The sequence below is a fragment of the Triturus cristatus genome, chromosome 8 (assembly GCF_964204655.1).
Source record: "Triturus cristatus chromosome 8, aTriCri1.1, whole genome shotgun sequence".
In the NCBI taxonomy this organism is placed as follows: Eukaryota; Metazoa; Chordata; class Amphibia; order Caudata; family Salamandridae; genus Triturus; species Triturus cristatus.
The window spans coordinates 235,756,758-235,782,309 of record NC_140591.1 but is presented as its reverse complement, the minus strand read 5'-3'; the positions used below and the strand labels follow the sequence as shown (position 1 = coordinate 235,782,309).

The following is a 25,552-nucleotide window of genomic DNA, read 5'->3' as shown; positions in this document are numbered from 1 at the left end:
CTTGTATTCAAACCGTGTTTAACAGTTTGGCATTTTGCTATGTAAATTTCACACCTTGATCTTATTTGGTGTGCTGAGACCCTCCAGCGCTTAGCAGCGCTTAGAATTCACTCCTACCCCTTCCCTGCAGCTCCGGTCCCGCTCTCGGCTGAGTATTGACGCCGAGAGCACTGGGCGCCAGGTTTGGCGGCCATCTTGGGTCGGGCTGGGTGTGTGAGGCCATCCACAGCGCTATAAAAACGGACAGTGATGGCTCCGCGCAGCGGACGCGACCAGCGGACGCGCTGGACCTGCGCCGGAGTCGTGCCAGAGTCCTGCCCGTCTGCGCCCGTCCGCGCACGACCGGGCTCAGGGCTCAGGGACTCTAGCACACGCACCTGCTATACCTCAGCGGATCTCCTAGGACTGAATTCTGACAGGTATACCCTATCTCCTATTGTATGTGCTACTCTCAAGGAAAACAACATCTTGCACATCTCTAGCTGTAAGAACTTAAGCCGCTCAACCCCTTTGAAGCTGGCTACCCTCAATACCAGGTCACTGCAGAAACACCACTTAGAAATTTTCACCCTTCTACAGGACGAGACTATCGATATCCTGACACTCACCGAAACCTGGTTGAGTGATGCCTCTTCCCCGGATATCATCGCCGCCCTTCCCAGTGGGTATGATATGATCTGGCATAATCGACCAGAGGGGGCCCGAGGTGGGGGTGTAGCAACGATCTTCAAAAGGCAATATATGGTAACAAAGATCTTATCTGAGACCATAAATACCGTTGACCTACTGGGGATAAAAATTACCATGAACAATTCTTGTCTTATTGTTTTAACAGTATATTGCCCACCCCAAAATACCCCCATGTTCAATGATCTCTTTTTTCCAATTATATCAGACCTATGCACAAGTTATAAAAATATCCTGGTAACTGGCGATTTCAATGTCCACTGGGATAAAAGCGATCAAGATCCGTCAGTCCAGAAATTACAGACCATCATGTCCGCCCTTGGACTGACACAACTTGTTCCAACCCACATAAAAGGCCATATTTTAGATCTCATTTGGTCTTCGACACCAAAAGCGGTCATCACAAGTATTTCACCTTGTTTTTGGTCAGATCACCATCTTATCTCATATGACTTATCGCAAGATTTCTACCAGGTCAAACTACCGTTAAAAACAAAAAAAGTGCGCCAATGGAAAAAAGTGAATTCTGAGACCCTAGCCAAAACCCTGCCCAAGTACATACAGAACTTTATAATCCCCTTTGATAGTACTGATCTAGACTCAAAGTATAATATGATAATGACCATCCTTAGGCAATCAATCGATGAGCTAGCTCCTGAAAAGACACAAAAAATAAAAGGTGTAGAGAAAGGAGCCCCTTGGTTCACCGAAGGTCTACGTGAACAAAAAAGAAAGCTTCGCTATCTCGAAAGATGCTGAAGGAAATCTAAAAAGGATACCGACAGGGAATCATACAGAACATCGTTTCAAGTATATAAAAAGCTTATTACATCAGCCAAGAAGGACTATTATGAGATGCGCATTAACAACGCTACTAATATTCAGAGAGAGACTTTCCAAATTCTGAAAGAGCTGAGTAAGAAGAAGGAAAAGGCAGACATCCTGATTGACTGCGATACCTTTCAAGGATACTTCCTTGGAAAGGTAGCGACCATCTTGTCTGATATCAAGAAGGATAATCCAGTCTCTCACACTGAACAACTGCCCCTCTCAGACTCTTTAACCCCGATTTTTACCAGGTTCCCCTACATTGACTCTACCACTCTGAGAAAACTTGTAGCATCCACCAAATCTGGTTCCCCCGCTGACCCCTGCCCGCCTGACATCTTTCGGCTAGCAATACCGTTTCTAGAAGACCAGATTTTAGACCTTTTAAACACCTCGCTAGCCACTGGATCATTACCATCTACCTTCAAAGAGGCATGCGTCAGACCCCTGATAAAAAAGCCTGGAGCTGATCCAACTAGCCTGAAGAACTACAGGCCAATCTCCCAGCTGCCACTTCTGTCAAAGGTACTAGAACAGCACGTACTAAAATCCTTGTCAGCCCTCCTGGAATCTCACCATCTTCTCCAGGAGCGGCAAGCTGGTTTTCGTGCCCACCATAGCACAGAACTAGTAATGCTGTCGGTACTGGACGAGCTAAGATGCATGGCTGACAGTAAAAAGCCAGGCGCCCTGATATTATTAGACCTTTCAGCGGCGTTTGATACTGTCAGCCATGCACTGCTCTTGGACAGACTGGCTAGGTTTGGGATAGGAGAGCAAGCTCTCAAATGGTTAACAGCCTTCTTAACAAGGAGGACGCAGAAGATCCAGTTGGCAGACCAGGTCTCAGATGTGGGTATGCTAGCCTGTGGAGTCCCGCAGGGGTCAGCGCTCTCTCCGCTCCTATTTAATCTTTATTTACAACCATTGATAGAGTCCCTGGCAAACATGAAGTGTAAAGTTTTCAACTATGCCGACGATACTCAGCTGTTGCTGAGTATCGATAATACACCATCGGCTCAGTCAATGGCCCAAGACATTCTACGATTTACAGTGAATTGGATGTCATCCAATTTGCTGAAAATCAATCCAGACAAAACGGAAGTCCTCGTAGTTTCAACCTCTACTTCCCCCTGGAACGACTTGTTTTGGCCACAAGAACTAGGACCGACTCCAAAACCATGCCCTAGTGTCAAGAGTCTTGGGATGAAAATCGATCAGGAACTCTCGATGGCCAACCAAGTATCCGTTGTAGTAGGCTCCTGTACCAATCTGATCAGGCAACTACGTAAACTCGCCCCCTTGCTCTCGAGGAATATGCTGCGAACCATTGTTTCAGCCACAATAGTGTCTAGAATAGACTATGGCAATGCGTTGTACCTCGGCCTTCCAAAGAACTCCATCAACCGTCTTCAGATCATTCTGAATGACGCAGCACGTCTGATTTTTGGAGTGCCGAGGAGGACTCATGCCTCCCCTCTGCTCCACAGACTACATTGGCTGCCTGTGGTGCAGAGAGTTGAATTTAAAAGTATGTGTATCTGCCACAAAGCAATCCACGGACAGGCGCCAGCTTACATAAAAGAAAGGCTCGAAATACACGAACCTAAACGCGCCTTGCGATCGTCCGGATCTTTTTTGCTATCCCGACCACGTTTCAAGCTAACAACAAAAGGAGGCAGATCTTTTTCAGTGCAGGCTCCTATCATCTGGAACAAGCTACCGGAGGCACTTCGCAGAGAGCCCAATCTTCTCCACTTTAGGAAGTCCTTGAAAACTTTACTTTTTAAAGACGCATTCCCGCTTCAATAGTCGGTTACTAGATCAGATATCTATATATTCTTATTCCACCTTTTGTGCTGTACTTGGTCAGTAGCGCTTTGAGACCTGTCGGTGAGTTGGCGCGATACAAAACCCAGTTACAATTACAATTACAATGTGAAAGGCAGTATATATGTGTGTAAGAGTATATAAGTGGGTATATGTGAGAGTGTGTGATTGTTAGAGTGGCTGTATGGATGAGTGTGTGCTTGTATCAGTGATTGTATAAGAGCGTAAGAATGTGGTACTATTTTTATGAGTAAGTGAACTTGTGTGTGTATAACTGCATAGGTGAGTAAATGGGAGTGTGATTAATTATTTGCATGTCTGACTAGGTGTGAGAGTACCTCTATAGATGATTGGTGGTGTGTTAGTGTCTATGTAGGTGTATAAATGCATATGATAGTCCTGTACTGAGTGACTGTAAGTATGAGTGACTGTACAGGTGAGTGAGTGGATGTGTGTGTAGATCTAAGAGTCAATGAGTGGGTATGTAGTTATTGGTATTGGAGTATCTATGGTTTTGAGAATGGACAAAGGGTGTGAGAAGATGCACTAATTTATCACATGTATGACGCCATCAGTGATGCCATCAGTGATGTCACTGACCATGTCATGAGTGATGTAATATGTGACGTCATCAGCAGTGCATTGCGGGGGCGCAAGTTATAGTTAGCTGAACTAACTAGAACGGGGTAATTTCTAGGGTTTTGTACGAGGGAAATGTCCAGCTAACTATAACGCCCCTGAAACCTATGGTTTTTTCAGTGAATTTCTAAGGTTTTTTAAATGCCAATTCCTAAATATAACGCCCCTGAAACCTATGGTTTTTTCAGTGAATATATATATATATATATATATATATATATATTATCTACTGGTGGTCGCCAGTAGATAGTTATAGTTAGAACCGAGTTTCCATAGGAAATCTGAAAATTCTATTTTGAATAACGTTGGCGCCGGTTGACGAATCCTCGCAAAATTTTCAAAACTAATGGGGCGCTCCGCTCAGCTCCTACCTTGAAAGTCTCGGGGTGATTCGTCAAGCGGGGGCCGAGAAAAAGGGGGGGTCCCAAAACGCGTTTTCCCCATGCATTTTTTCATAGGACCTTTAGTCGCAGCTACAGCCCGAACGGCTGAACAGAATTACGTGAAATTTGGCAGAGAGGTAGCCATAAGGTCAAGGAAGTGCCTTTTGCAGGTCTGGTGTAAATCTGTTCAGTATTTCCTGAGAAAATAGCATTTAAAAGCATATATATATCTATACGCGCGCTGGGTGCGCGCACCGTGCGCGCACCGTGCAAGCACCCTAACGTGCGCGAGCGTAATTCTGATTGGTGGTTACATGTTAGTCAACGTTCGAATCGGTCGAAATCAGGAAGTGTCAGCCGCCATTTTGTTTGTTTTCAGTGCGAGAGTGAAAAAGGAAGGTGGCGAACGTGAAAAGGGGGCAGGGTAGAGAGTTCCTGACCCCCTAGCCTTTGTCAGGGGGTCCCTGAAGCACCCCGAAGGCAAAAAAAATATATATTTTTTAAATCGCTGGGGTGCGTGCACCTTGCGCGCACGGTGAAAAACACAAAAAAATATATATATTTTATTTAAAAAAAATAAAATAAATTGCGGGGTGCGATAAACGTAGTTTATTGTAAAATAAATATATAAAAAAAATAATAATACATAAATAAATTAGCATTTAAAAAACCGTACAAATTCACTGAAAAAACCATAGGTTTCACACACGTTATAGTTAGGAATTAGCATTGAAAAAACCTTGCAAATTCACTTAAAAAACCATAGGTTTCACACATGTTATAGTTAGGTGGATATTTCACTCGTAAAAAACCAATGAAATTCCCCCGTTATAGTTAGTTCAGATAACTATAACTCGCGCGACCGCCACTCTATCACAAGGATGATGTCATCAGTGATGCCACTGACCATGTCATGAGTGATGTAATATGTGACGTCATGAGCAGTGGATTGCGGGCGCGCGAGTTATAGTTATCTGAACTAACTATAACGGGGGAATTTCATTGGTTTTTTACGAGTGAAATATCCACCTAACTATAACATGTGTGAAACCTATGGTTTTTTAAGTGAATATATATAGATATATATATATATTCATAATTCCTCAAAACCTCCTTTCCACTCCAGGAACTCGGCGAAGGATCACATTACAACAGCCGGTAAACAATCCAAAGTGCTTTATTTAAACAATTGTGCAATCACGAACGGTAGATGATGGTCTATGCGTTTCAGCTCCCAGCCTTCTACTGGACCATAGTGTCCTGGAGCCCAGAGTGTCTCTTTTAAAGTGCTAGTGCGATTACCCACATGTTTTTAAAAGACAGACTAGACAAAAGGTCAATCCAGATTTTAAAATTGCTAAATTCAATAATGCATCTTTTTTCATTTAGAACAATATTCTAAATTCATTAAATTTAAAGTGCGAGCTACTAATCAGGCGGGGAGGGCAGTGTGTGATCTTATAAACAATAATGAACATCACAGATTTGATCATGCACTGTCTTGCTGTTTTTTCTCTAATTGTTGCCATGTGTATTGTGGTGTTCCTCATTCGGAACATACAGAACTCTGATTTTATTAATCAGTTGTTTTGTTTTCTAAACGGTATATAAATTGAAATAGGATCACATTTCATAACGGCCAATCATTGTAAAGTTCATTTGTGAGATATTTATGCGTCTGACAATTATTAAATCATTATTAAAGTGCGGTTTTGTCCATATATTAATGGAGTGACTAGTGCATTGATCATGATTTGGATTTGATGAATGAGCAATAGTAAGGTACAATTTTGCTCTCCAAAATTCAATATACATCAAATCCTCCTAAATAAATAAAGTGACTTGTGCATTCATTGTTAATCATACTTGATGACTGGACAGTGGTAAAGTACACATTGCTCTTTAAAATTCATTATAAGGCGGATTCATAATTCACGAATATTTGTGATTTAATTAAATGTCCAGTTTAAAAATTACTTAATGTATTTGAAATCAGTAACAAAAAGTCATTTCACAGTATCATTTGGACAAGAGGGACTGTGTTCAATGTGTTCCTCTCTCATTGTCTCCCCAGTTGTTAAAAGAATTTTCAGCAGCAAATAAGAAATGTCAGTGTTGGTATGCCAGATGTTGATCCTCTCACATTTCTCTGTCTTTATGTACCCATTGCAGTTTTATGAATGAATAATCCAGCCATTATTTCCCTGATGTTTCTCACTGATGTAAGTAATGACAAGTCCACTTCCGGTTTTCATCCTCTTTTTTAATTCCATCTTATAGGTGAATGTGCAGTTTGGCAACTAGGTTCTGGCCAAACGGATTCTCTGTATATACATATATATATATATATATATATATTACCTACTGGCGGTCGTAGATATAGTTAGGACCAAGTTTCCATAGTTGTTTTGCTTATAACTTTGGCGTCGTTTGATGGATCTTCATGAAATTTTCCAAACTAATTATTTGTTCATATCAGCTCCTATGTTGAATGTTTGGGGGTGAGTTGTCAAGGGGGGTTAAAAAAAAAGGGGGGGTCCCAAAACGTGTTTTCTCCATGTTAATTTCCATAGGATACTTTAGACAAGGCTACAGGTCGAACGGGTGAACGTAATTACCCCAAATTTGGCAGGGAGAAGGGTCTTGGTCTAGAAAGTAGGCTTTTGTTTATTTGGTGTAAATCCGTTCAGTAGTTTTGGAGAAATATAGAAATTTACAGATATCGATATTTGGGAATTCTGCCATCTGATTGGCTGAGGTGTTACGAGGCGTTACGAGAAGTTACGAGCACGAGCTTGCTGCTTATTGGCTGCGAGCGGTGCGAGCGTTTGCAACTAGGAAGTGTTGGCAGCCATTTTGTGATTTCGTTGAAACGAGTAAGGGGGAAAAAGGGTGAAAAGAGTAGGAAACAGGAGGATAGGAGCACTGTGACCTCTGTGGGGGAGTGCGAAGCGAAGTAGTCACTCCTACCAAACTGAAAGTGCGGTGTTGCTCAGAGTGACATGGTGCTGAGATGAGATGCTGCTACACTCGGGTATGAAACCGAGAGCCTAAACCATGAGGTCATTGCTGTAAAGTGATGTGCTCTGGTGTTTGTAGCATACCTGTGGAAGTAGTGTTAGTAGGCATTTATATCATACAGGGAGTGGGAAGCGATCTAATGACCTCTACCGTGCGTTTATACTATACCGGAAGCGGGAAGCGAAGTACTCACGCCTACCGGTGTGAAGACTCGGGGATCAAACCGAGCTGATTGTTGTAAACCGATGGGCTGTGGGTGCTGTAGCATACTGGCTGCTGTAGTATAACTGTGTAAGTAGTGTTAGTATGCGTTTATACTATACAGGGAGTGGGAAGCGAACTACTCACCCCTCCTGGTCTGAAGACTCAGGGATTAAACCGTGAGCTCATTGCTGTAAAGTGATGTGCTATGGGCGCTGTAGCATTCCTGTGGAAGTAGTGTTAGTTTGCATTTATACAAAACAGGGAGTGGGAAGTGAACTACTCACCCCTACCGGTCTCAAGACTCATGGATAAAACCATGAGCTCACTCCTGTAAAGTCATGTGCTCTGTGTAGTATTCCAATGTAAGTCATTGTAGAATGTTAGTATGTAATGCTACTAGAATGTAAGTATGTAAATTTAGAATGTAGGGCTGTCATGATGGGAATCTTGGGGAGTTTGTACACGGTGCTGGAGAAGACGGTTGCCTTGCTGTCTTTGTCCTGTTGGTGGCTTTTTAAGCTGTCTTCTTTTCCTGCAATAAATCTACTTATCGGATCCACTGCTGTCTTCCTCTTCACTACATAAATTTGGCGATGAGCGGGAGAAGGTAAAAAGAAGGCAGCACTCACCAAGATTTTGAGCTTGCTTGCGTTCTGCTGAAGACCTGTTTTCTTGGTGAAGCTGTTTCTACTCATCCCAGGGTCGTCGGCTGATCGAACTATGTGATCCTACCTCTGGTAGGATTTATATTTTTTGATTTTGGGCTTCCTCTGCCTCTTCACTACACTCTGGTTGCTGTACTACACGTGTGCAAGTAGTGTTAGTATGCGTTTATACTAATTCTGTAGTCATGCATTAACCAATGCAGCATGGCCCTATGGAGCGCCACCTCCCAGGCGCAGGTCATACAATGTCCCAAGAAGTGCATCCGCGGGACATTTATGTTTGCTATTACAAGGCGGTAGCATTTCTTCCACCCTGTGATAGTAAATTTGTGTTTGCCTCGTTGAAGCGAGAGGAGGAAATCCTTGTATCGCTTTAATAAAGTGGATACGGATGGTAATAATAGAGAAAAAAAATTAAGCGGGGTCTCACCCATTCATTTAAATGAGCCCACTGGTGGGTAATGTTCCGGGGCCAATGCTATTATTATATTGCAGGGTCTCTGCAGCACGGGGACCTTACTCTCACATGTAAATTAGGCACGGGAGGGCACAGAGACGTTTCGCAGACTAGGGGATCCACAGCTCCCCGGGTATTGTTTAAGAATTGTTCGGGGGGCTTTGAGGCCAACTCAAGAACGGGGATTGGAAACCTCTGGGGCTTTACTTAAATATGCAGGGTGACCCTTGCCAGTCCTTGAAGCCTCGGTGACCCTAGGCAGTGCCTTATTGGTTCTGAAATCACACGGGCAGTACTCATGGTGTTATAAAGTGATACACTCATAGAACCCTTGCCGTTGTAGAATTACCCAGGCTTCATTTATGTAATAGTCTGTTGGTTTATATTTGGTAAGTGCACCGCAAAAATTAAAAATGTTTTTCCTAATAACCTACTATCAACCACCGATTTTCACAATAAACTACAGACAAGTGTTGTCAGAAAAAGACGACCCATGCACTCACTTATTTATTGGTAAAAAAAATTACTTTTATTAAAAACAACACAAATAAATGGAAACGTAACTTTATTCGAACAACAGTAAAACATGAAAGAAGTGGGTAGGACTCCTCTGGAAGCAGTGTACAAAACCTGCAAGAGAAAAAAGAAACATAAGTATGTGTGCCATGTCCAAGAGAACAAGCATTTGCAATGCAATAGGTCTCGCATTAACGTGAGTTTAAGCTAGTGGCATTATAAATGGCAATGCCTTTTATTGATGTTTTAAAAACGAAAACAAAAATAAAAGGCCTTGTTATTTGCATTGTCAATAGCTCAAACTCGCGTAAATGCGAGACCTATTGCATTGCAAATACTTATTAATTGCTGGCAGGTCTACGATCAGGAGGGACCCGGCTCACTTAAAGCCCTGTGCACTGTACGTTTCAAGCAACCGCCCTCTGCACAAAACTAAAGGCTCCTTGCTCTTTGACCCAAGGCACCCTGCCCAGTGACACTGGCTCCTGCTCACAGTATGAGGTTCCTATCCCTAAAACTCACCACCATTGGCTCACCGTAAGAGACCAGAGGCAGCCTTAAGCTGCGCTCATGAGCTGGCATCATAAAAGAGGCAACACCAGCACGCGCCCTGAAGTTCTCGTAAGGCGCCACTTAGGCGCTCTAAAACATCAAAATAAATACAATGAAATAACAAGCCCGGGAGTTGTGTGCTCGTGTGCGCGCTAAAAGAACATTTAAAAAAGCATCCTGCTCTTTTTCAAAGCACATACTCGTGCTTGTGGTACGTGGCTGCGCACTACCGTAAGCCGTATGCCGCCACAAACAGGAGTATGTGCTTTGTAAAAAGAGCTGCACGACAACTAAAGGTCTCCTATGCAGTGCATGCGCACTGCGTAGGCGAGACCTAAAAAGAAAGGTAGTCAGAATGAAAGGAAGAAAGTGAGAATGGGACAGAGAGCAAGTGGGTGGAAGGGAGAAGTGGAGGGAGAGTCAAAAGAACAGAGGGAGGAGGAGACAGAGCGTCAGTCTACTGCACCCAGCCCTCACTGTTCACCTCCCGTCATCCGTGTGTCTGGGATGCTGGGGTCTGCGAGAAACAGTGCAATCCAGCAAGTCTTTCAAATAATACAGAGATATGAATGAGGCCAAAGATTATATTATTATCTACGACAACATCGCTTGTCTGCACCTGAGCACCCAGGCTGCTGCACCCCACCCCTTCCCCCACACTGTGCTCAATTGCAGCTCCTGCGCACCGAGGCTTCACTGCTCACCTGCCACAACCGGTGTGTCCAACAACGTGCCGGTGCGAGCTCCAACTCCGGGGTGCTGCTCTCAGGGTGGTTGAGCAAGTCTCCAGTCGGGGACGGTGTCTTGATACCACGATGGAAGGCTTCAGAAAGGCCAGAGCATCAGCACCGGTTGAGCACCTGCTGCGTGCTTTTTCGTGCAACTAACTCAGTGTCTGAAAAGGTAGAAATAATATAATGGTGGAAACGTCTTAAGGTAAATGAAGGTTTATTTCAAGCTTAAGAGAGAACACAAGTTAAGTGCATCCTTCCTTCTTGAAGTACGATCTACCAACTGTTAGTGGTAATCGTGGTTCAAAGAGGAGTTGGAGTGCACGAGAATACACAAGGGTAAATAATAATATATAATGCCAACGTTCACATACAAAGGAACAGAGCACATGCTAGAAGGATAATGTGCATGTGCAATGCAGTTGGGCAAGCCTGTGTGCATGTACACTTAGTAATCAGCTCACTACAGTGCCCCAAAAGCCAACGCCACATGTCTTTAGGGCAGCGCTGCCCGCAGGCTCAGGCCTACAGTACGGTCCAGCAGGTCCTTAAAATGAGACAGAAATGTGACTGAATGAGGCCAGAGATCACATCCCTTCTGCTGCACCGCGCTCAATTGCAGCCCCTGTGCACCCAGGCCCCACTGATCACCTGTTGTCATTGGTTTGGGTCCAAACACGACGGCCAGCAGGATTCACAATTCAGATGTAGTTTTGATTGCTAGGATGATGTTCATCTCATGGATCACTTTTTTTATTGCGGATTGTGATATGCGAGGTGGATGCGACCATATCACCTGAAGCAGTGTGGAAGAACCTATTTATACGTACGAAAGTGGGCTGGGTTTGCGTACGCCAGGCCAGAATTATTATTCCTGGGCAGGAAGTGTACTTATGTGTGTGTCCCAGTTGCAGTTTTGACATCGCACAATCCGCAATTTACATTAATGTAGCATGTACCGGGAGGGCGGCAACTATCGCTAATGAGATGCTGTCCGAAAACTTTGAATGGACAACATCACATGTCGTTGTCAAACTTTTGGATATACGCAGACACATATGTTAATGGTGTGCGGTATTATTGAAAGTGTTGCTATCGCGAAGCGCACACATGTGAACATGCTCGAATGGAGGGAGGATCAGCAGTGAGGCTACGTCATACACAGTGACAATGCTCATTACAGTCAAGCAATGCATGTCAAACAGGAATCTGAAAGTCTCACATATGACACACTACTATACTGGTAAAGCCTGACAACAGAGCATACTGCAACACAAATCTATACATTACTCTTTACTGTTTGTCACCTGTGATCTAGGTCCAGGATGTGTACGCGGCCCATGGCTGATGATACTCCTACAAACCACCAATACCCAGGCCGAAAGGCAGCACAATAATGCGCGCACACACACACTAGGGGCATCGTGTAACACACATTTGTTTTTTGATGTAACGTTTCAGATGCATGGCTATCACACGTGGAAGGCTACTGTACAGAGCATGATTATTGATCAATTTGATCGTTGCATGTTGTGTGTACTATAAGATATGTGTACACAGCAAAAAAGTTTTCAAAAAAGCTCTGTAAGCAGAAGAGGTGTCTCTCATCAAATGGTGTAGAGAGAATGACAAAAATGGGTGGGATCCTCCAACTGTTACAATGGGAAATGTTATGAACCAATCAAAAGCTTTTTTTTAAGGTCACATGGCAAGCGCGCACCAAGCGCGCAAGGAGGCCGCACCCGATGCGATTTTGAGTTTATTACAGTTAGAAATATATAAATGTGGAAAATATTTTAGATTATCGCTTGCTCTCATATACACTTTAAACTTATTTAGATATAGTTTGGAGACATAAAAAAATAAATGAGGGAATGGCATACCCGGCGTGATACCATACGTCTAGGACGTAACACAGGGCCTGGCAGCGTGCACTCGTCGCATATGGAACGCAAGGGCGGAGCGACCCTATACGTAGATGATGTAACACGCGTATTGGTACCGCGCAGCCGTCGCATAACAAACTAGGAGCTGGCGTGACCTTATACGTATATGATTTTAGGCGGGACACGGAGCTACGAAGCCGTCGGATATGACGAGTTTTGCAATATCACGGATAGGATTGGCGTGGTGATGGAGCTCGGTACACTACCGGTATGGGAGTCTAGTTTTCTAAAAAAAAAATATATATATATATATATATACATACTTTTTGGGGAAGATATAAAAAATTACATAATTTTTCAAACAAAAAAAAAAGGATAATAGAGTTTCAAAATATTGCAAAAAAATAGAAAAAATATAGGTTTTATACATTAACATTTTAAAAAACTGATGGTCAGTGACATCACTGATGACATCACTGATGACATCTCAAATGACATCACTGATGACATCACTGATGACATCATCCACGTGATAATCTGATGCACATATTGATGGCCTCATCTAAACTTTGATAAACACACTCTAAAATACAGACTACTATTTTTAAAACCATACACACAACAATGCCAGATACTACATGCCACCCACTATTTCATAGGTCTACACTCACATCCACTCACTTATACATGCAGCTACTCATCAATACAGTACTATAATATGCACTCATACACCTATACATACAGTCACAGTCTGCCACTCATCCATAGAGTTACTCACACACCTAGTCAGTCATGCAAAGAATCAATCACATAGGCATTTACTCATGTATACAGTGATACACACCAAAAGTGTTATTTATACACACACCACATCACTTATTTATGCAGATACTAACACATACTTACTGTCTTATACAATAACTGATACAAGCAGACACTCTTTTATACACCCACTCTTCAAATATCTTACTCTCACGTATAGTCATTTATATACTCCAACACTCACATATAAAACATATGAGTTACTCACACATATACCAGTGAGACATTCATTCACTCACCAACACACCCATACACACACTAACTCACCCATACAGCCCTTCCCAGATGCACTTTTTAATCCATACAACCAGTGAATTACCCACTCAGACATATATGCACAGAGTCACACACCCCCGCACCCACCCATACAGACACTCAGGCACCCATACAAATACTCAGACAGCCGCTTATACACCAACTGAGACACTAATACAGACATTCACACAGTTTAGTCACTAACAAATACATTCAGTAACACATGTTCAATTACTCACTTATACAGTCAGTCACGCACCTACTAAATAATCCATTCAGAGACTTGTAAATTCACTCTTTCTTCAAAACACCTTGGCATAGAGATATATGAAAAATATTTCAACTTTACAGAAACACACATTCACTGGATGATGTCATCAGTGATGTCATCAGTGATGTCATTTGAGATGTCATCAGTGATGTCACTGACCATGTCATGAGTGATGTAATATGTGACGTCATCACCAGTGCATTGCGGGTGCGCGAGTTATAGTTAGCTCAACTATATATATATTCACTGAAAAAACCATAGGTTTCAGACATGTTATAGTTAGCGGAAATTTTACTGATAAAAAACCAATGAAATTCCCCCGTTATAGTTAGTGCAGGCAACTATAACTCACACGACCGCAATCCTCTGCTGATGCTAATACTGTATTTAGACACTTATTTGCCCATGTCTTCTTCCATAAATTTTTAGCTATACATATATTAGAAATATTTTTTTTTCATAAAGACACATATGTCATCAGCAGAAGATTGCGGTCGCGTGAGTTATAGTTGCCTGCACTAACTATAACGGGGGAATTTCATTGGTTTTTTATCAGTAAAATTTCCGCTAACTATAACATGTCTGAAACCTATGGTTTTTTCAGTGAATTTGCAAGGTTTTTTAAATGCTAATTCCTAACTATAACGTGTGTGAAACCTATGGTTTTTTCAGTGAATTTGTACGTTTTTTTAAATGCTAAGTTACTTTACGCCATTCGTGGCGTGCACGCCCACTTAACGCAGTTCGTTCCGTGCGCGCACGGTGCGCTTCGCGCACCGCGCGCCCACTTTACGCAGTTAGTGCCATACACGCAAGGTGGGCACGCAGTGCGCTACGCGCACCGCGTGCCCACGTTACGCACCGTGCGCACATGGAGGACATATTATGCGCTTCCTTGTGATAGGTAATCTGTTAAATTTAATTTGTAAGTGATGACAATAATATGCCATGCACAGAGAGTGGTTTTTTTTTTTATTAAAATTTTTAGCGTAAGCGCACCGTACGCGTACGGTAAGCGTAATCGGCGAAATTTTGAAAAAATAAAAATTTACCGTTTTTGGCCTTTGAGGACTCAACTAACATGGCTATGTGCATGGGCGCTGTCTAAACAGCCCCTTTATATGTTTTTTGCCTTTATTTACAGCCCCCCCCTCAGAGTGCGAGAGAGAAAATGGCGGCCGCCGCTTCCTGGTTTCGACCGATTCGAATGTTTACTTAGATGTAACAGCCAATCAGAATCGCGCTCGCGCACGCCACCGTACGCGTACGGTAAGCTTACGGTAAGCGTACCGTAAGCTGGCTCAGATATATATATTGATTTAAAGGCTATTTTCTCAGAATCTACTGAACAGATTTACACCAAACCTACAAAAGGCACTTCCTTGACCTGAGGACTACCTCTCTGCCAAATTTCTAGTAATTCTGTTCAGCCGTTCGGGCTGTAGCCTTGTCTAAAGGTCCTATGGAAAAATGCATGGGAAAAACGCGTTTTGGGACCCCCCTTTTATCTCAGCCCCCGCTTGACGAATCCCCCCGAGACTTTCAGGGTAGGAGCGTAGCGTAGCGCCCCACCTATTTTGAGAAATTCGCGAGGATTCGTTGACCGGCGCCAAAGTTATTCAAAATAGAATGTTGCGGATTTCCTATGGAAAAGGGGTCCTAACTATAACTACCTACTGGCGACCGCCAGTAGGTAATATAGTTATAGTTAGCTCAACTATATATATATATATATATATATATAAATTACCTACTGGCTGTCGGCAGTAGGTAGTTATAGTTAGGATCTAGTTTCTATTCAAAAAGCGTTTTTTCTTTTGCCAATATCTTTGGCGCCGGTTGATGAATCTTCGCAAAATTTTCAAAAAACGAATGGGGCGGACCGGTCAGCTCCTGTGTTGAATGTTTTGGGGTGATTTGTTAAGAGGGGGCAGAGAAAAAAAGGGGGGACTCAAAGCGCGTTTTCCCCATGTTAATTACCATAGGAATTTTGAAACAGGTCACAGCCCGAACTGCTGAACAGAATTACACCAAATTTGGTATAAAGGTAGGTCTTGGTCTAGAAATCTTGTTTTTTTTTTAAATTGTGTAAATCCATTCAGTAGCTTCTAAGAAATTAAAAAATAAACAAATATTGATATCTGGGCGGAGCCTAACCACACATCTCATCGTGAGATCTGATTGGTTGTCAGCACTTCATCCTGAAATTGCTGGCAGCCATCTTGGGAACAATATACATGATAGCACCCCATTGAAATGCATTTTAGTGAATAGAAGGGTTTGAGGGTCACCAAAAGGAGAACTATAAATGGTGATAACAGACTTTAGATACATTGGAATTCATGTGTTAATGGTACCATACTTATTCTAGGAATTGTGGTGTGTTCTAAGGTGATTTTACCCAGTAAAAAACCTTCTGCTGGGATATCATGAATCATGCTTGTCCCATAGAGGTGTGGAAGATGCTCCAGAAGCTAAAATGAGAGCATATTTTCTGTAAATTCACGTTATCTTTCTCAGTCATGTGAGAATGAAGTCTGACATTCTAAGTAAAACATGTACATCCAACAAGGGCAGAGACTGTCAGTTGATTCCTTTGTGTTCTACTGCAGCTTCCCAGAGTGTTCTAAAGAACAACTAGAGGGCTAACAGTCTTACTTATGACAAAAGTATGGCACACCTGAAGCCATCTTGATTGGGATAAACTGGTAACACTTAAAACATTTAATTTAAAAAGGAACACAATTAGGGGGTTCATTTTGTCATAGATGGTTAGTGCTGAAGAAAGAAAAATTAGGACATGTTTTAAGTGAAATCTCAAATATCTTCCTGTTATACTTCAACAGGAGCAGCTGAATGACTTCTCAAATCCTCCTATATTTCATTAAAAAATTCTGACAAGCAGACTGAAACATGCACTTTCAATACCAGCTGCAGACTTCCAGTTAATCCCTGGTGAGCAGTAACTTTACTACAGTGATCTAATGAGCAACTAGAGTCCTCACATTCTGAATTTATGGCAAATGTGTGACACATCCAAATGTCTTCTTGATGGATTCAAAGTAAAAAACTGAAAGCATTTCCTACTGATGAGACTGTAGTAAATGTGGAAATTAGGAAACTTCATAACAAATAAGTCTCCCAAGATGGCCACCGGAGAAAAAAGAGCCCAAATGTAGCACAAATATCACCCATATGTAGCCCACATATAGCCCAATGACAGTAGTGTGCAAAACACTTTTTATTTTTTGTTTTTTTGCAGTTTTATATAGTGCAGACTGGTCAGGTATTGGAGCGTTGCATCTTACTTGGACCCCGTGTTGTGTATTTTGCACAAAGTACTTGAGATTGATCTTGCGGAACATTTGAACTTTATTTTCTGTTAACCTGAAGTTGCTCTGAGCTGGGCTTTGTAACACCCGTTTTTACAAACTGGTTTTGATTAGTTCTCATTGTATTGTATTAAGAAAGAGGATTTACTGTTTTTATGTACACTTTTATGATCTATGTTTCTAAATCAGATCGAAAAATGTTTATTGAATTGAAGTCTCCCAAGATGACCACCAGTGAAAAAGGAGCACAAATGTAGCACCAATATCACCCAGATGTAGCCCACATATAGCCCAATGATAGAAGTGTGGAAATTCCAGAACCAGTTTGGGCACTTTTAGAAGTCAGTTGGTAATGGTTAATATGTCTAACCAATAGAAATGTTTTTTTAATTTGAAATAATGTAGGAAGGAGTGTGATTTGTTACCTACATGTATTTGTGTGGAGAAAGAGAGTGAAACTTTGCCATTACTGGTTTTGCCTTGCTGAGAGCAGTGCATTACATTTATTATGTGCATAAGAAAATCTTTTCTGAGTTTCTGATATTTTATATTCTACAAATCAATGTGGAAGGTCAGTTATAAATTTGTGAGGTGTGAGGTTCCGTATGACACGGGACCGCACTTTTGAGTGGTAACGAATATGGATGAGTTTGGTATCTACGAACCGCAAATGACGAGTATAATGGGTGTACGCAGTTTCGCTATGCAGCCACGTATGGTTCGTCTCATTTTTGGGTTCGTTCATCTGGACCCTCGGGTTCCATTTTAGATACAGCATCCATTTTGTTTCTTGCCCTCAGGTAGCCAGCGAACGGGCTTCTTGTCCGCTCCGTGACCCTGGGACTCTCAAGCTTACACGAAGGACACGTGTTTCTTTGAGGTGACTTTTACGATGAGGGAAATGACACGACTAAGGCAGATGGCCCCGCTCGAGGCTCATCTTGCCGCGCCGGTCTATTGTTTCAGCCATACATACATTAGACACGAGGTCTTTGACCCCTCTATCAAGTTTCCTTTATTGCCCCCAACACTCTTTTCTAACTTGTTGTGCATCCTTGTCCTTTCCTTGCATCTGTTTTTCGTCCTTCCTCTTAATGTGTTTATGGTTAGGATGGAATGTGTTTATTGCGGAGGAAATATGTTTTTACAGTTGGGAACCGACAAGACTGTCGTAATTATGTTCCGGCCTCCTGAAACATGAACGCGACCCTTTTTGAAGTTTATTGTGGGAACTGAGTTGTAACCTTTGTTCGCCATACTGCGCTATGGCAAAAACCTGTATAAAAGGACCGACCCACTTCTACGAATTTGAAGCAGTCTCCGAGAACCTACACGTTGTGTACTTCTTGTGACCTCTGTATCCCTGCAGTAAATAAACGCTGATCTCTGACGTCGCTGGAAGTGTCCCGTGTCTCTGTGTTTAGTACGCCAGAACAGGTAACCCACGAAGGTTTCAGGTGTTGTTCCCTGGCACAGCTGGGTCTTAAGAATAACCCAGTCCTTCAGTTGGCGCCCAACGTGGGGCGACATCAACGGTACCGGTCCAAAGCCCGACGATCGTGAGGAACTTCGTGTGAAATCTCCGAGGGAAGGTGCACCCCGCTTCATCGATCCAGTTGTCGAAATAAGTGGCCCGACGTCTTTTCCCGCGAAGATCCCCGCCTCCTGACGGCTGTGACGGACCGATGCCCTGACTGTCGACCTGTTTTGGCGCCTGGCGTAGTCCTTTGTACGGCGAGACGATCGACGGGCCTTCCTGGTGACGCCATTGTTCTCTCAGTTAAGTATTTGTGGGTCGCTCCCAGTGTTGCTTTGTTGTTTGCATGGTTCCATAGCATTCGTGGTTCTTAGTAGTTGGGTTTTATTTGACGATTGCAATTGCCAAAACCGAGGGTCTTGCATTTTTGTGAGGACATCGTAATTCGATAACCCTTGAAGTTTGTAAACTCGGTTAGTGTGCACGATGCCTGGCCGTAGTATTTTGTTTGGGTTTCTCAAATGTTGCAGCATGGATTCCCGGCTGGAGGATTCATGTCCGATACCTCCGGTTGGAACTCCGATTTACGAGCTCTATAGTCGTCATGGCGTGGGTCCTATCGTATATAATGAATATTGGGTCCGCTACACTAAAACGGATGGCGTCCTCAGTTGGCCATCTCATGGTAGTTTCGAGACTGCCGTTTTAGATAATTTGGAAGCTAAATTGTTTAAAAAGAAAGCTAGGCCGGCCATGTTTGATTCCTTCCGGTTATGGCGGAAAGAGGCCAAGCAGAAAGAAATCAAACAGAATAAGAAAAATAAAAGAGAAGGTGTTATTGCAGTGATGCGAAATGCAGAACAATATCAATTAGACAAAGATGAGAAAGAGCAGGAAGTTAGTGCTCGGCTACACCATATGGCAGTGGATAAGTGTTATCCGGTGCTACCTTCTAATATCGATAAGACAGGAGAAGAAGCGATGGAGGATCCGCTCTTGTCTTATCTGATGAAATCGCCACCTCCCTATGCTCCCGATGTTATGGGTCCCGTGCGTCCACCTCTTCCTCAACCCGCTGTTTTGGCGGCTGCTGGTCAGCCCGCCGTTCCTCTCGTACTCCCGAATCCCCTTGGGCCCCAGATCGTACATCCTCTTGTTCCGGCTTCTCTCCTTACTGCGCCTTTCCAAATCCCTCCTCAGCCTGTTGTTCCCGCTGCTCCTGCTGCTGCGTCTACTTCTACTGTTTCCACCCCTATTGTTGCTGCGCCCGCATCTTCTTCCTCTTCTCCTTCTGTTCGTAGTCGTCTTTTGACTGCTGTTGCTTCTCTTTATTCTCCGCTTTTTGGGCCGATACTTGGCTCGACTCTTTCAGATGTCGCTCAAAGGCGCAGTCAGCTTCCTGATGGTAGGGAACGTGAATCGTTGGTGAAAACGGCACGTAGATGGATTCGTAACCCTGTTAAATACACCTCACGTGTAGTGTTTGAAACGTTCTCCCAGTTTAATGTGCCTACGCAACGATTTGTGTTTGAAGAACTGTGTAACTCGTTGAAGGAGGAGTGGGACGATGATGTGACAGATAATGTACCGTCAGAGGTTTCTGAGCTGCAGCATCGATTTGCCTCGGGTGTAATCGTAGGCGACAAAGTTCGAGAGGCTTTAGAGCGCTTGTTATCCTTTCGATGTGCAGTGCAACCTCGTGCGTTGTTTAAGGACGAGACTGCAGAATGGATGGCACAACCTGGTCAATATCCTATGCGAGAAGTTCCTCCGGTATGGATGCCAGGTGATCCTGCTGCTAACCCTCCTGTTCCAGGCCGTTTCCAGAGAGTGTGGATACACCTCCCTTGGAAACGATCGGAAGTTTTACAAGTGAAGCAATCTTTGCCTGATCCCCGTAAGAATCCTGCAGGTTATTATAAGGAGCTGTCCCAATTGGTGGATGCTACTGTTATGAACCTAGCCGATATTGATATGTTGTTTGGCAATGTGGTGCCTCAGCCGATTTGGGCAAAAATTCGTCACGAGAATCACGCAGCCGAGTTAGGCGGTGACTGGGCTGCCCTTACGGCGGCAGATGCCCAGCAGGTCGGTGGGGCTAAACCTGAACAGCTTATTGTGGCTTTGCCTCAGAGGATAATTACCCTCATGAAAACGCTTATGCCAGCAATGCGCGTCAATTGGGACAAATTATCAGCATGCAAGCAAAAGAGGGATGAAAGCGTTTCTGATTTCTTTACGAGGTTCGAGGAAGCGTTTGTTGATCATAGTGGTCAGGACATGGGATCTGAGGGTGGTCAGCGGCTGTTTGTTGATAAGTTTGTATCGAACTTGCTGCCCGACCTTAGCAACAAGCTGAAGAATTCTGAGAGTTCGTGGGCTGTTTCTACCACTGCCCAAATATTGGCTACGGCCCAATATTACGAAAACAGAGAAAAAGAGGAAAGTGAGCGTGCAGATAAGAAAACGAAAGATCTTAAAACTAAGGTCTTATTGCAGCAAGCCTATCCTCCGCGTTCGCATTTCAGTGATACACAACAGCAAAACAGATCACAATCACAGTTTTCCAGATCGCAGACGCGAAATGCTTCCCCCGCACCTCGTTTTGTGCTGGGATATAATCAATGCGCATATTGTCGTGGGGAGGGCCATCTGAAGTTTGATTGTCCGGTTCTCCGTGATAGGAACAATGGTGTGTCGGCTCGAGGAGGACGTAGTGGCCCTCAACAGGCTTCCCGTGGTAGAGGTCGTGGAGTTACCCAGAATCAGGCCGAACGCTTTGCAACGTCTCCGGACTCGCAAAATTGTTTCGATAGGCGCGAACCATCGTCCGGTCGGTCTGCACAGTATCATGTGGATGACTGTTATGTTGAGTGTGATGTTGATACGGATGGTATCTACTAGGACAGCCATAGACAAAGGAAGGGAGAAGTATCAGTTCCGGTTGATCAGAGAGGGCCTTATGTTGCAGTAGCCACTTTGGGCGTCGTTGAGCCTTTTCTGTTGGACACTGGTGCAGCAAAAAGTTCCATCATGCATTCGAAACTCCCTGGCGCGCCTTTGTCTGGCTTAACGAATGTTTCCGTTGGATTTTCTGGCGCCCCCGTTAGCAATCCAGTTTCTAGCCCTTTGCCCCTTACAATTGGGTCTCATGAGCTAGAAGCTCCTTTGATTTTGACTACTGGTTGTGGTGAGAATCTTTTGGGTCTGGATTTGTTGAAAAGGTTACATGCGACTTTGTACTGTTCTCCTACGGGTGTGGAGCTTACGTTGGGTAAGAGCGTGATTTCCCCTATGTATTTATCGATCGACAAGCTCCCACCAGAATTGAGATCTCTTCCGGACTCCTTGTGGGCGACAGGTCCCAATGACGTGGGCCTGTTGGATATACCACCTTATGTTGTTCAGCTGAAAGTTGGTGCGCGTTTGCCACGCATACCCCAGTATCGTATTTCCCTTGATGGTGAAAGGGCACTATTAGCGATCATTTACGACTTCATCGGTAAAGATGTTATTGAGGAGACACGGGGTAATGTGTGCAATAGTCCCGTGTTGCCTATTCTGAAACGAACGGATCCCTCCAAGCCTCCTGTGTACCGTCTAGTTATCGACTTACGGGAGGTGAATAAAGTCGTTGTTCCGCAGTTTCCTGTGGTGCCAGACATTACAGCTTTACTGACTCTGATTCCAGCCACTGCGTCATGGTTCTCGGTGATCGATCTGAAGAATGCGTTCTTTAGCATTCCGATTGCTGAGGAAAGCAGAGACTTGTTCGGTTTCTCATTAGGTGGTCGCAGCTTCAGGTTCAAACGCGCACCACAGGGCTACTGTGAGAGTCCATCAATCTACAGCCAAGCTCTTAAGAGCCAACTTGATGCGTTTGTGTTGCCGGCTGGTGCAGCCTTGATTCAGTACGTTGACGATCTGTTGATCGCTGCTGACACCGAACACCTTTGTAGCACTGCTACAGTGTCACTGTTACAGCATCTTTGTGACTTACATCATAAAGTGTCACCTTCCAAACTGCAATATTGTTGTCAAGAAGTAACCTATCTAGGTCACTTATTGTCAAAGGCGGGAAGAAGGTTGACCCCTGAAAGAATTGCAGCAATTGCTCGAATGTCTGTGCCAACAACTCAGAGAGATGTGCGTGCCTTTCTAGGTATCACGCCATATTGCAGACAGTGGATCCCGAACTTTTCACTGTTAGCGAAGCCATTGGTAGCTCTCACGTGCAAGGACGTTTCGACTCCTTTGCCTTGGACGGAGGAATGTCAGAAAAGTTTTTCTGAATTACGTGATTCATTGTGTTCGGCTCCTGTGTTAGGTACTCCTGATTATAGTAAGCCTTTCACATTATACGTCCATGAGAGGGACGGTTGTGCGTTGAGTGTTTTAACGCAACAATTTGGTGATAAACAGCGTCCGTGTGCATATTTTTCCTCGACCTTAGACCCGGTAGCTAGAGCGTTGCCGAGTTGCTTGAGGGCGACAGCGGCAGCGGCGGCGTCTATTCGACAGTCCGCAGGCCTGGTCATGGATAATATGCTCGTAGTAATGGTTCTGCATGCAGTTGATACGCTCTTGAATCGGACAAAGACTCAACATCTGACGAGTGCAAGGTTGTCTGGGTACGAGCTGACCCTTTTGGCAAGTCATATACAGATCAAACGTTGTAATGTACTGAATCCGGCGACATTGTTGCCGATTAATATGGAATCAGATGATGTGTTACCACATGATTGTTATTTACGGACTGAAGAAGAAACAAAAGGTCGTGTGGACCTGAAAAACACTCCCTTGGCAGATCCCGATGGTACTTTGTATGTGGATGGTTCTTGCGTCAAATTGCCGAATGGCGATGTGACGACTGCGTATGCTGTAGTGACGTTGAGCACAGTTGTGGAAACTGCGAGATTGAATCAGAATTCCGCACAAGCGGCAGAGTTAATTGCATTGACAAGAGCGTGTGTTTTGTCAAAGGGAAAGCGAGTGAATGTGTTTACTGACAGTCAGTACGCGTTTGGTGTTGCGCATAATTTTGGAAGATTGTGGAGAGAAAGAGGATTTATGACATCGCATGGTACGAAGATCCAACACGGGCAGCTTGTGAATGATCTTTTGGATGCACTTACATTGCCTAAACAAGTGGCAATCGTTAAATGTAGTGCACATCGGAAAGTGACGGATGATGTTGGTCGTGGTAATGCGTTTGCGGATGAGATTGCTAAGGAAACGGCTAAGAATCTTGCGACTCGAATGTATGCCACGAGTTCAGTGAGGTGGCCGGCGGAGACTGGTATGTGTGAGAATACTGTTGAGAGTGTGAAAGCAATTCAGAACGAAGCTACTGAAGCTGAAAAGACCAAGTGGAAAGAAAGTACAGGAAAATTGGATATGCATGGATGTTGGGTTGACCTGACGGAATGTCAGAGGTGGATGTTACCAGATGCGTATGTATTAGCTGTTGTGACGATGGCTCATGGGTTGTCACATATTAGTGCGAAAGGAATATGTAAGTTCTTGTCCCCTGTATGGAGGAATGAGGGTATTGCTAAGTGTGCCGAAAGAGTGGTTAAGAATTGTATGGTGTGTTTGATGCACAATCCCGGAAAAGGTACCCCCACTCCGCCTGGTCATTTCGCTCCTCCTGCTTGTCCCTTTGAGGTTATCCAGTTGGATTTTATCCATATGGAGAGATGCAATAACCTGAAGTATGTTTTGGTTGTGGTTTGCGCGTTCTCCAGATGGATTGAGGCCTATCCTCTTAAGGATAATACTGCCCTGTCCACAGCAAAAATCCTGCTGAAGGAGTACTTTCCTAGGCACGGAATGCCACGGATTGTGTGGTCGGATAATGGAAGCGAGTTTGTGGGAAGTGTGATGCAGAGTGTGTGTAAGGGCCTTGGAATTCGGCAGAAATTCCACAGTGCTAATCATCCTCAGGCAGCGGGTTTGGTTGAAGGGTACAATGGTACCCTGAAGCTGAAACTCGCTAAGATTCAAGCTACGACTGGTCTGTCATGGCCTGATGCCTTGCCTCTGGCTCTCCTATCGACCAGAGCAACCGTACACTCTCGAGTAGGGCTTAGCCCATATGAGATTGTGTTCGGTCGCCCTGCGAATATTTGGGGAGTCCCGAGGCCTAGGGCTTTTGATAGTCTTGAGTATCCAATGTTGATTGATTATCTGCATGATTTGACCACTAAACTACGGTTAATCCATCAACAGGTCTTTGAAGCTCTACCGGCGCAGACAGAGGGTTCTGGACACCAGCTCCGGCCAGGGGACTGGGTGGTTACCCGAAATTTTGGTCGGAAACGTAACTTGGAGCCAAGATTCGTTGGACCCTTTCAAGTTTTGTTGACGACGAGGACAGCGGTTCGACTGGAGGGCCGGAAAAACTGGGTCCATGCCAGCCACACAAAGAAGGTACCGATTCCCTTACCAACTGACGGTTGGGTGAGGACTGGGATTTCGGCCACAGAAACTGAGACTCCTTTGCACTTTGTGCCGTTTAGTGACGCTCAACTTGTGGATGAGGATTCGTCACTGCCAAACCCATATGTGGAGTCATCAGTAGCAGAAAACCCAAGGTCTGACTCGTTGTCCACTTCATCGAATCCTGTTGCGCCAGTTGAACAATTGTTTGTAGAGCAAACTCGACCTGGAAGAAATCGATACTTTCTTCGTTCAAGGACTAATAAAAATTAATAGTACGGTGGTTTTTGACGTTACGAATATTATGGACAATTACATCCTTTCTTTTTGAGTTTTTATGTGCCTTTCCACTGCTAAGAGATTTGTAATAAATTTGAACGTTTCGAGGAAACCTCTCCATCCGGGTTACCGTAGGGCCGTGCGGGTACTTCTTTCTGTTTAGCAGGTTTCTGACGCTAGGTCGGTTACTTTTGTCGATCTCTGGGAACTCCTGGGGATTGATAATCGCTATTCAGAACGAAGTGCGTCAAGTACGTCACGGACGGTTTGTAGAGG

The 25,552-nt window shown here is 44.0% G+C and overlaps 1 long non-coding RNA gene across 1 annotated transcript in view; it reads right to left on the bottom strand.

Annotated features, from left to right (window-relative positions):
* Nucleotides 1–9,220: 9,220 nt before the first annotated feature.
* Nucleotides 9,221–25,552, bottom strand: part of LOC146801900 (uncharacterized) — a 111,722-nt gene continuing 95,390 nt past the window's right edge. Inside the window, exons 2-3 of the long non-coding RNA XR_014968078.1 lie at nucleotides 10,487–10,677; nucleotides 9,221–9,344 (exon numbers count right to left, since the gene is read on the bottom strand). This is a non-coding gene — a long non-coding RNA (uncharacterized LOC146801900). The remainder of the gene's footprint in view (nucleotides 9,345–10,486; nucleotides 10,678–25,552) is intronic.